General features: G+C 35.6%; 1 pseudogene; it reads right to left on the reverse strand.

Annotated features, from left to right (window-relative positions):
• Positions 1-8,696: 8,696 nt before the first annotated feature.
• On the reverse strand, positions 8,697-9,242 carry LOC122804122 (annotated as a pseudogene).
• Between the last annotated feature and the right edge of the window lie 4,092 nt (positions 9,243-13,334).

A 13,334-nucleotide genomic window follows, 5' to 3' on the forward strand; every position in this document is an offset into this window, starting at 1 on the left:
TCTGACCAGGTATTCCTCACTGGGGCCTCTGTGCCACCTCATTTACTCTGGTAGATCTCTGGGCATATAACAAGATGAAACAACCTATACTGCCTCAGAGTCCAGTGCTGTGGGCAATGACCTGGTACCCGAGGACTTTGTCATTACATTTTAAGTACTGACATTCAAGGTAATCACTCATAAACACTCTTGAAATTGTATAAGGCCTATCACTCTATGCAATTATGGGCCACAGCACTACTATTATGAGATTGTCCTAGGTAGGCATTCAGTAGGTTAATGACTTACTGCATCTCTAATGGTGAAAGGTCATTTGTAGCCTTTCTGTAAATGCAGTTGGTGTGGGGATCCCAGGTTGAAAGATGTGGTTGCAGTATGCATTTATGTGATCAAGCATACATCCTAGCCTAAGTGTCACCTTTTTTATCTTCTACAATATGCTGTGAACTATATTTCAATATATCAAAAAAAATATATCTCAAAAAAAAAAAAAAAAAAAAAACACTAATGATTTTATGAAACAATAGCTGTTTTGTTTAGTTTGATCTGTTTTGACTTTTATATTTATTCTGCATGTTTCTTGGAGCTTTTCTCCCTGGGCCTCTACTGAAAATGGACATGTATCCAGCTAGACTAGCCCAGTCAACAAATGTAAAATAAAATAAATAAATAAATTATCCGAATAAGACCATATATATATATATATATATATATATATATATATATATATATATATATATATATATATGGGTCCCATTGACTTCATCGACATGCCGAAACATCGACACCAAGAAGACCGACACGAGAAGACCGACGAGACAGATGATCGACGATGTGAAATCACGACAGCCGAAACACCGACATGGGCAACGTGTGAGCGCGATTCGGTAAGTGTGCGATAGTGAGGGATTTAGCATTAGGGAGCGGACAGGTAAGTGTGTGCTAGTGAGGGATTTAGCATTAGGGAGCGAACAGGTAAGTGTGAGATAGTGTGGGATTTAGGGTTAGGGTGCGGGAAAGGTGAGTGTGCGGTAGTGACGGACTTTAGGTGTAGTGGCGGGTTAAGTGAGTTAGGGTTAGGGTGCGGGTAGGGTAAGTGTGCGATAGTGACGGAATGCAGGTTTAGTGGCGGGTTAAGTGAGTTAGGGTTAGGGTGCGGGTAGGGTAAGTGTGCGGTAGTGTCGGACCTTAGGGTTAGGGTTTGGGTTAAGGTTAGTGCATGTATAGTTGTGTGTTATGTGTAGTTTACATTTTGTGTGTCGGTGTTTTGGGTGTCGGTGTTATGGTGTTCAGTTTTGTGAGTTGTCGGTTTTGTGCGTTTTCGGTGTTTTGGTGTCGTTGTTTTGAGTGTCGGGTTTGTGGCATGTCGGTGTTGTGATTGGGATCCATATACATATATATATATATATATATATATATATATATATATATATATATATATATATATATACACACACAGCTTTATTGCATCCACGTTTTATCAAAATTTGGGACTTCTCTCTCTTCCATTAATCTATTAACCCAAATGATAATAACATTTCTTGTTCATGACTTAAAGATGTTATTAACTACTTTTAGCAGCAGCATAAATACCTATGAAAAGTCAGTTCTTCTTAATTTTAATGAGAATTGTTCTTCTGTTGCAAATTAAGTAGTTCATATTGCTTCTCACAAATGCACAGTAGCCCTGCTAAGCCTGAACATGACTGCTTAAACTGAATAAATGATGAATATCATTTAATTTCATCCAGCCAACCCCAACCCCTACCCAATAGTTATAGTCATGACATTGGATGCCATACCTCTCGACTGTCCTTGATTTTGACTCAGATTTTTGCTCTGTCCTTCTTATTCCCACCTAAACTTTTCACTTTCATAGAAAAAGTGGTGAATTATACTTAAAACATAGTAACAGAGATGTCTTTTTACTTAAAAAAATGCATATAAATTCACATTTTCTTATTTTGTCAGTGTGTTAATAGTACCAGTAAAAGTATCTGATTACTTCTCAAAGTGTCCACAATTCTGTTGAGATTTGTCCATGATTCATTAAGAGCTGTATCTGACTGGTATGTAATATTTCACCTCCACAGTCCACACAAACAAGGTAGCACACATTAATGTATCTCAGTCACAGCTGCTCCACATAAATCATTCAGCCAGAGAAATATGCCCAAAATATCAGGTTGATCATTGCCAGCACCCCTGTAAAAATTAACACCTGAGCTGTTCATATAAATCACAAAGCCAGAAACATTTATTTATTTATTTATTTATTTATTTTACATTTGTTTACCGGGAAAGTCTAACTGGGATAAGACCTATTTTCAGCAGAGGCCTGGGGAGAAAAGCTCCACATACAGAGATTATACAAAAATTTATACAAGAAATTATACAAAAAAATACAAGACATACAGTATACCAGAAATTACATTCTATGCTATTATAGTTGACATTTGTTTTATACAATCATCTGATATTCTCTATTGTACTATAGACATTGTAGTTTCTCAAAGTAAGCCAAGGAAGGGCTTATAGGGGGGAAATTGGATAGAAAAAGTTGTGGTTAGAGATATCTAGACATGAGAGAGAGCATAGTTTATGAGGTGGTCAGGGCAAAAGAAAAAAGTATGACCAGAAGTTATTAAAACTAGTTAGCCTGAAGTAGTACAGGAACAAAACCAGGTGTCATTAAGTGCTAAAATATCTGGTGGTTCCCTTCCAGGAATAATGTAAAAATACTGATTCCGCTGCAACACCACTCCTCTTATCTCAGCTGTGCACATAACTCCAAAATAGTAAAAAAAAAATAGCTGGTTGATCACTGCCAAACTAATTTAAAAATAATAGTAATACAAGCTCATATTTCCACATCATTCCTTCAATGTGTCCACAACTTTGCAGAATATTACCAATTTTACTTCAAGTATTTAAAAAAAACACACTTTCTTCGGGTGCACCATCACACCTGCATTTGAACTTTGAGCGGTTTGTACTCCAGTGATCTTACAATATTTGAAAATCTGATTTACATTACTAGAACTAAACACCTTCCCCTGGATCACCCTATATTCCCAATCGCATTTTTTCTTACTTTGAGTCATTTTATTTGTTTATCTATTTTGATAACACATAAATATTGCACTTAAAAATAAATAAATAAGGAATGAGTATCCCTACAGAAATGGTCACTCATTTTCCAGATCTTCTGCAGCATCAAATAGGTCACGCCATTGTAGTGACTCAGTATCAAGCTCTCCCGGAAGCACTTGTCCTTATTCCCTCATACCCTTCACAATACTGTTATAAAGGGGTACTGGGTATAATATTCTAATTTCATCCTTCAACCCACCCACCCCAGGCAGAGGTAAAGCAAAACTGCACAGACAAGCCTCACAGTTTAAGAACACTTAACATAAGAAATGCTTCAATGAAGAAGAACAACTGCACTTACTCATGAGGAGAGAAAAAAGAAGCCAGAAAAAGATACATTTACCTGGAAGGAGAGGAAAATGTATGAAAAAAAATAAAAAAATATAAGAAAATGTGTTAGAAAACAAAAGAAAATGAAAAAAAAATATGCAGCTTAATCACAAGAAATTAATTTAAAATAACATTTCCTTTGGAAGAAGGATTGAAAACAAATTCATTAAGCATGCGTCAATGCATTGCTTATTAAGTTCGAATCTATATGACAACCATTAAATATTTCACTCTGAAATATAAAGCAAAAGCATATCTTAATGCATTTCCATGTTTAACCAAAGTGATATACTCCACTACAATTATATTTGCAAAAAAAATATATATATATAGTTCCATTTTCTATATCATGATTTTGTTTAAATGCCCACCACCCTTCCACAAACCCATTAACATCATTCTAATTATATTGCTATTCCACACAGACAACATACAACTACAATGACAGTAATAAAAAGCATATATTTCTATTGCTTGCACAGTTTTTACTTTTGAAACATTTATCCTGAAAAACTATATAATTTCCAGAGTTAATGCTATCCAACATGTTCCATTTTGAGTATCAGCAAACTGGTTGACATTATAAGAATTAGACAATGTCCTAAATATCTGGTTCTCAAATCTGATTTTTATCTTTCTTTCATGTATCAATGGCTTCCTTAAAAATTATGTAAGATTTTTAGCATTACTTGTAACTCTAGCATGCTGATCTGTCCATATCCATAGATGGGGCCAAGGTTAACTGCTTTTTCCCTTGACTTATTCATTTAACCTAGTCCCTCAGAAAAACAAAGGCTGGTGAGTGGATCACTCTTAATAATATTGACTGTTTCTTTTATCTTTAGATGGCAAATGAGTTCTTGTTGCCCAATTGGTTGCTCTAATTAATGCATCCCACATCAGCCTAGTGGCTGAGTATTCCCATATTTTATGAATATAATCAGCTTCTATAGCCAAACATTTCCAAGATTTCAACCTCATAGACTATTCCCTCTTAAATAATCTCAATGGGAATGTTGCCACATATACATACGTTGGAGCACACTAAATTGCAACATGGCTGCCATGTCATTTGCTGCATGAAACATAATTATTTCTACCTGTGACTTGTCCTCAATCTGCATGCTTAAAGTTTTATCTCATTCAACAACAATCTGTTTTGAAGATTGCTCACCCAATTCACCACATTCTACAATCCTGTGTTCTTACTCCTTTTCATCATAATTCCTTTATAATCATCGTCTGTATCATACACACCCTTGCTGTTGCTGTGATAATAACTCTGGTAACATATTCATTCGGTTTGCTAAAAATTTGAATACATTTTCAGATCTAGCTGAATCAGAGATATAGGTCTGTAACTATTTGGATTAGGCTATGCTGGTCTCATGCCTCATGAAAAAGTTTTATTTTTTACACAAACCATAAAGTATTTAAACTGTTGGGACCCAAATTCCTTTTTATATTCCTTATAGAAATCTACCATCAAACTTTCCATCCCTGGAACTTTCACTGATGTCAAGCCTGCAGTCCCTGTTATAATCCCCCCTTCTGTTATATCTTTTGATACATTTCTGACTTTTTCCTCCATATTTCTAAGCTATTGGATGAATTTGATAATTTCCTGCTACATCTCAGTTTTTATAGTGCTTGGCCCTGTGTATATTCTATATCGCTGTGCTTAATATGATTTTAAGGGCACTATATTTTGGGAGTTGAGACATTTTGCCCCAAAGAAGCATTTTTATCTCTCCAGTTTCTCTGCTATTCTTTGATAGTACAAATGTGTTAAAATTGCATTCCATTCATTAACACTTTGTAGCAATTCCTTATTTATATAAGTAATTTATATTCACTCACTCACTAATAACATTCCTTGTGTTTCTGCCTCTTAAATGTAACTACTTCCTGATTTTCTGATGCCCTAGTTCAGATGCTATTCTTTTTCCTATACAGATTTTGAATGAGCTTCATTTCAGCCACTGTTTGTTCTTTCCATTCAGTGGGGTCTCCCAATTTTCATTAATATTATGTCTTATCATTTACTTATCCTGTGCCTGTTTCACTAAGTATGGGCCAAACCTTCAAGTTCTCTTAAGAAATATTGTTCTGTTATCTATTAGAGTAAATTTCACTGCTGCATGGTCTGATCATATTGAAGGTTTTATGCTAACATCTCTAAACTTTTCTGCTAGAGTCCTAGAAACTAACCACATATAAATTTGACTAGCAACGCCTTGCCTAGCAGCCAAATATGTATATGTATATATATATATATATATATATATATATATATATATATATATATATATGTATTTTTCATAAGGTGATCTATCCTCCACCCATCCATCAACTCAAAATCATTCAATATAATTCTAAGCATAGCTGTATTTTTACAGTTCCTGAATGCATTCTCAGGTAACCTATCCACTGCAGGGTCAATTACAGTGTTACTGTTTCCTCTTATTATGATAGCATATACCATCACTTTATTTTCATTGATTACTTTATGAAATCCCATGAAAGCCATTATATCTGCCTCATCTGAGCCCTGAAAATTCCCTGTCAGTAAGTTCTGTGTTCCTGTTTTGTTACAACTACAACCCCTTTTCCCTTTTTATCCATTAGTCATTTTATTTTAATCCAGCCCAAGGAGTTGTGGAAAAGCATAATTACCACTATTTTTGTGGATTTGCAACAGCTTGCACTCCACCAGCCATTCTATAATCTCCATATTCCTTGTTTCTCCTAACTTTTTATTGTGGTTTCTTTTAAACATATCAGCTTAGCTTTATTTTTATTAATTTTATTATCAAAAATTGCTTTCCTGTTATATGGGATTAACCTACCATGCAGTATAAGTGTCATTCCTACAATAGTAAACTATTGTTTTGTGTGTTCTCTATCTTCCAACTGGTTTAACAAGCCTATGGGTGCACTGAATCTTGCATTTGCAGCTCAGTCCAAGAGGTTTTTTTATTCCATCTCTGCTATCTCTATCTGTATCTCTGAGTCCTGGAAGTAATTTTCTATTTGTTGTTCCTCTTCTTCTGAGCATGGTAGTGTGCCAAGATGTTCATACTGGTTAGATAACTCCAATACATCTTTAACAATATCTTCCTGTCAAGCTTTGTGTCCATATGCCTTCCCCACACCCTCAATTTGTAATGCCTTCTTGTCTTGCCTTTCCATAACTCCTTTGCCTTGGAGAGGAGGGGGCTGTAGGTCTCTCTCTCTCTTTTTATTTTTTGCTTTTTGGAAGGTTGGGTGCTGGGCTGGCAACTCGACACTGTAAAACTCCACTGCCAATCATGAGCGGACAGGTGATCTGCTGTGGCGACCCCTTATGGTGAGAAGCAGAAAGAAGAAGAAGAAGGTAAAGGTTCTGTACAGTCCATTATATTTCCTGAATCTGAAACCATTTTGGAAAACATTTTTTTTTTCTTAAGGTTTGGATACTGCTTCATTTGTTACGGGAAGTAAATATATGCACTTGACTGCTTTTTCTAAGTATAAGCAATCAAGGAATCTTAGCTATAAAGTAAATCTCTTGCCTTTAAGGAATATGAGGTAAGGTTCAAGAGCTTTTCTTCTGAGAAACAAAACAGTACTATAGTCTGGCACTAACTTCATGGCTGAGTCTCTTGATTTTTAACTCAGATCCGATTAATATGGCTTTTAGCATGTATTTTCGTTTTCAGTAAAATTCAAACATTTAAGTATTAACTGACTGGGACACCTCTTATTTCCATTCTAATAATGATTCTATCACTAGTACTGTTTCCAGTCCCACAATGTTCTTTACTTCTGCTGCTATAAAAGCCCTGATATTGCTTCTCTTGATATGCTTTTGCATGCTGACATTCTTAAATTAGAATGCTTTGCTCTATTTTCTATATAATCAAGTCTTGCATCAAGTATACTTGCTGTTTGTTGAAGCTACAGTGAGTTAGCTTCTCTTTTCTGCAAATCACTCCTTTTTCCATGATTATCCCTTGTTGTGCTGTAATAAGAGATTGCAGGTGATTAAGTTGCACCTCATGGTTGGATGTGGTATTATTACTATAAGTTATGCCCATTGCACCACTTTGAAACAATGTAGATACATTTACAAGGAATCTTTTTGCTGTTTTATGTCCTTTGCAACATTATTACTTGTCATCACCATGTTGTTTTTCCTTTCTCTCCACAGATAATCTGTTCTGTTTGGTGATTTGTAAAGCAAACTGTGCAAAAACAACTCCAGTCCAAATTGCAATGCCCAATTCCAAGTAAAAGGGCCTTTTCCAACTGAATTACAACTACTGGATCAAAAACAAAGATGTTTTGGAAATGCTTGTTTCTTGAAGGAGGTTAAGAACATTAGGAGATCACAGAAAGCCTTCTGCCATATATGCATGCCTGTGCATATTCCTTTTTTATACAAGTTCCATCACTTTACCATTGCATCTATCTTTATTCTTCCACTGTACCTGATCAGTCATATCAGTATGTAGATTGACTACAGAAAAGGAAGCCAAAAATATATGTAAAAGATCAGCATGACTGAATACATATATACATATATATACACACATACACATATACTGTACATATATAGATAACATTGTCTGTTGTGGTTAGACAATTTAAATTACTTAGTTGTGCAATTATAATACAGTCAGACATATCACAGCACTTTTCTGTTAATTAACTTTTTTCCATTGGTGTTCAGGAATGTTATCCATTTCCTAAGCTGGGTAAGAAATTAAGCATCATAAATAAAGTAACTAATGGCATAAAGTACCATTCTGAAACTTACAACTTGACTGATGCATGAGTTAGTACAATACAGATGAACAGTGTATAGTGGTGCTGCTTCCATACTTGATGTGAAATTAAAAAATGCTGGCCATCCCAGAGATAGCATCTGAAAAACAGAGATGGGACATGTACAGCAGCTGTGCATTCTGAGCCACATAGAATCTGTGACAGTTTGTCTTTTTAGTCTCTCTCTCTCTCTGCTTGTTAGCTATCAGTGGGAACTAAGTAACTTAGGGTCTAGTCACAATACAAGTCAGTTCTTAATCTAGTCATGCTCATCTATCCTGTATTCCAGAAGCCCCAAGTTCTTGCATATCCCCATATTCTGCCTTGTGGGCTGGTAGTGTTGAGGCTTTTAATTTTTGAACACTTGGCTGTGGCACAGGCTTATCCTCAGCTTTCAGCCGATCTCACTGCAGTTCTTCCTATTCCGTCTCTTCCAACTAAACCAGCAGCTCATTGCCATAATTATAATCATCAAATCCAACAGGCTTGGAGATGGCATCTGAAACCTCTTCGGCAATTTCTTGTTGCTCATTGATCTCTGCCATGAGGTCATCAAACTTGTTTTATTTTATTAATGTCCATATTCTGGTGTGCAACTTTCATGGCCTTGTGTGCTTCAGACATAGTCATCAGGATCTTTGCATTTGCAGTGGCATTCTCCAGAGCCTCAAGCTGAAAATCAACAGTGGACAGAGTTCCGTCAATTTGGGCCAGCTACTGTTCGTAGCCTTTCTTCCTTTAGATAGCTGCAAGAGATGCCCTCTTGTTTTTAGTCCAATGTTTTTTTTTTTAGCTTTTGTCAGTTCCTGACAGATTTTCTGTTTAAAGAACAATTCCTTCTTTAGTATGATTTCCTCATTCTCCTACAGCTTCATTTTGGCATCTTGGGGGCTAGTCATGTTCCCTTTGGATTGTTTGCATTTGCCAAACAACATTCTGAATCCACTCATCTTCATTTATTGTCTGAATAATACAGAACAGACTTGAAAAATAACTATCTATCTAACTAAACAAACACATTTAATACAGATCTGGTTGGTGCTCACTTGTTGCAGAAGTTGTTCCTTTTAGTTTCTCTTCCCAAAAACCTACTGCACTTGGGTTTTGCTGGCAAAGGCAAAAGTTCCTTTCATCAGCTAAGGTTCAACTGGAGACTTTGCATCACCTGAATAATACAAAGACGGGGCAGTTAATCATTAAATCTTAATCAATTTATACAAAATAGCTAGAGGTTGCTAAGTAATCAAGGGTGCATTTACCAATATGGTGTTCATGCTACATCAGGAAATAGTGTAATAGGGACCTTGTTTGCCACATGAAGGAAACACGACTACTTCCATGCTGCTGGACAACATATTATTGATAAATCCATGCATTTAAATGAATGTAGAATGGAAACCCTTGCTGTTACAGTGAAACAGATGGGACCATGACAGGCATATGAATACATTCTATCCTACTGAGCAACTCAAGTAAGCATTTCAGGCTGTAGTAGGCATGCATTTTGGTAGTTCTGTCCTGTGACACTGGGAAATAGATACATTCATTCAAGTGGACTAGGATAACATTAATGAACTGCTGCAATGTCCTCAAGATTGAAGCCTAAGAAATACCCAGTGTGTCCCCACATCTATCTGTGAGCAATCAGCATGGCAAGTATAGTGAGTGCTAAACATATAAAGAAGCATATGAAGTCTATGCATTCCCATAGTTTCACTTTGTGAGCCAGAAATAATGTCCGTGACCACATGAAAGCAATCAAGAGCCTCCTGATCCTCAAAATTGCAATATATTATGTGCTTGTAATGCCTTCCTTTTAGTCACTGAGTGCCTCCCCACACACAAGGTACTGGTACTGCAGACACAGCCATCTTCAGACATGAAACAATCAAACATGCAGCCAGACCAAACTTCTTTTTTAGCTGCTAAATGACACAAAATGGCAATGCTTGCCTTTTTAAATCTGTACAATGACCATATGCATAGCAATGTGCAAATCTAAATGACATAAGGCGGCAACATATTTTTCATTGCCATACCACTGCTGCATCATTTACATACATGCAATCATTTAAATATCATTATGCAATCATTTGCATAAAAAGGTCTCTGAACCTGTTGAGGGTTGCACATAAGTTCAGCAAAGCTTAATGAGTTGCAGTACATCTGTGCATATCTGCATCTTACAAATGTGCATGTTGTGCACGTGTAACTCTCTATGAATGCCATCCAAACATTTCACTGTTATACTAAGGCAAGGATAAAATCAGGCACAGCAACACAACTAAGTTAAGGGTGAGAAGATAGTAAAATTTATATCATCTACAGCAAGAAATAAGGGGCTGTTCTGATTAATTAAACTGTGTAAGCTTTCTGTTATTTTAAGTCAAAACATTCATTAGTGATCACAGGGAGGTTAGTGTAATAGCAGGCACTTAATCAAAAGCAGTCAAGATTTCCAGGAAGTTTATCAGTCACAATATGTTAAAGACAGCAAATGAGTTATGTATTTAGTCCTACAGGATTTTAATGATAGTGACCGTATGTGGTATAGGTAAGGATGGTGTTCATTTAGACAACATCAGGTTAGCCTACTTAATATGTAACTTAGGCTAAAGAAACGTGATTTAGCAGGCAATGTTCATGGAAGATTGGACACACATAGTACTTGTATGGCTAAGAGATATCAGATGAGACTGGAACAGGATGCAGTTCAATAAAAGAGCCCTGTTTCCTTTACAGCTATCACAGTGGGGATTTCATGATTCAGTAACAAGAAAAAGGTTAAGATAGTGTTAAACTGATGGGCAGGTGGCTTGCCTTCCCAAGAACAAAGAAAAGAAGGTATCTTATGAGGCTGGAATGAGAGTTCGACATTGCCTTCCATTGGATTAAAGAGTTATGTAGATAGGAGAATGCCAGCCTGGTAAAGATAGGCAGATGTAGTTGATTGCTAGATGGCAACGTACATGTTATCCAGTGAGGGTCTGCCATGATAAAGGTGAGACTTCAAGCTTCTAGCCATGGCCACATAATGGTGACATTTGGCCTCTGTGTAGAACTGAAGAAGATATTGACCTAAAATATACAAACTCGAATGATTAAGTAGTGTAGAACATTGTGAATAAAGACCAAGAAATAAGCAAACTGAAATTAATTCCAGAATGATAAATTATTGTGTTATATACATCCAATACAGTTTGGGCAAAATGCTAGAAACATGTATGTCTTTACTGGAAGGAAATGGAGGAGTGAATAAAAAATATTTTACCAATGTGCATAGTGAACTTAAAACACTGCATTTTTTTTCAGAGTTACATCACCTAGTTATATTTTTTCATGTGATATTTTACTGTTTGCTTTAACATACTCACATATTTAAGTTCTAAGTTTGTTTTTTTTTTTAATTTGGCTGTATAAATTGCTTATTCATTGCTCTGATTTAAGCATTTTAATAAATATGTTTAATTGACATAGAATGAAAATAACCTTGCAATCATGAGATTTCCTAGTTACACTCAAAATGGTAGCAATCACAGGTACGTCCTGTAGTTCAGTTATTACTAGGCTGATGTGTTTTCAGGAAAGCAGGAGACATAATGATCAGTGCTGGACATTAAGTTATACAGGCCTAAAAGATGTAAAAAACTAAGGAAAGACATTTTTAAAAAAATTCTATGTGACATTCAAGCTATCAAATGCTTCGTGGAATTCACACAAATGAAAATTAGCTCATCAGTTTAAAAACATCAGCCTCTGCATTCCACTGGTTTAGCTGGATAAATTAGTTAACTATTTACAGATGTGCTGACCTCATAGCCAAGAATGGCTGGGTAAACACTTTTAGCCATTACCTAGGCCATTTAGCAGTCTATAAATTAGAAAAAATAGCATTACCTAGGCAATTTAGCAGTCTACAAATGAGAAAAACTGGCAAACAGTGAAGTTAAACCAAAATACTTACACACATACAAACATAAATATGGAGTGAGCTATAATAAAATAAAGAACAATATCTCTTAAATCAGAATTATAGCTAATTTGGCTATGAATATATAAGTATATTTAAAAACACATAGAGTATACCATATTTAATAATGACATAGGAATATGAATGTGTAATTGATAATTAAAGTATCACACTGAACAATACTAGTCCTAACTTTCATTGCCTGCTTGGTCTCATTTTTTGCTTTTTTTTTTCCTCCTGTAAGGCTGAAAGCCTGTAGCACATGTCAATAATAAAAGCCTGAATGAGATATCATTTGGCCTGTTTAGTGTCACTGCTGATGTTCAACAAACTGATTGCAATTAGTTAAAATGTCATTTCAAAATGATATTGCACCAAGGTAACAATTTCAAGGTCAGGGTTCTGGAAAAGGGATTTCAACAAGACTGATAGAAGGAAGCACTGTCAAGTCTTAAATGGCTTTACTAGACTTGAGTGACAATATAGCATTTTTAAAACTAGGTCAAGGTCAGCTTTCCATTAAATAGGCACCATCAGACCACAGAATTGAAAATAAATTCTTGGATAAAGTAGTTTTCCATAGCTGCTGAGAACCACTGAGTAAGTGCTCTTATAATGTCAAAGGTATTATAATGAAATGACAGGTAAAGTCCTCAGCCAAAGCAGTGCTGCAGACATTAAGTGTCAGGTTCATTTAAAGTGCATTTCTTAAGAACCATGTATATAAAAGTTATAAAGTGGCATAAGGGCAAATACAAATCTATGAGCCAGTATATATGAAACTGAAATGACCGTGGGCCATTAAACAGAGCACCAATTCCTATATTACCATCATCTAAATATTTAAAAAGACAGAAAATGTTCTAAAACACTGCAAGTTGATGGCATTTTGTCAGCCAGCTAATTTTCATAAACACACTGCTTATATTATGTTCATATCAAATGTTACTAATACTCATATGACAGATGGAAAGATCTTTGACAGTATTATGACAGTATGAGTGATTGCAATTAATTTCCTTAACTAGCATCTATTCATCTAAAAAATCAGGACAACCGCATTTCAGAAAAT

This window comes from Protopterus annectens, chromosome 6.part0 (genome assembly GCF_019279795.1).
Source record: "Protopterus annectens isolate FY-2018-M chromosome 6.part0, PAN1.0, whole genome shotgun sequence".
Taxonomy (NCBI): Eukaryota; Metazoa; Chordata; order Ceratodontiformes; family Protopteridae; genus Protopterus; species Protopterus annectens.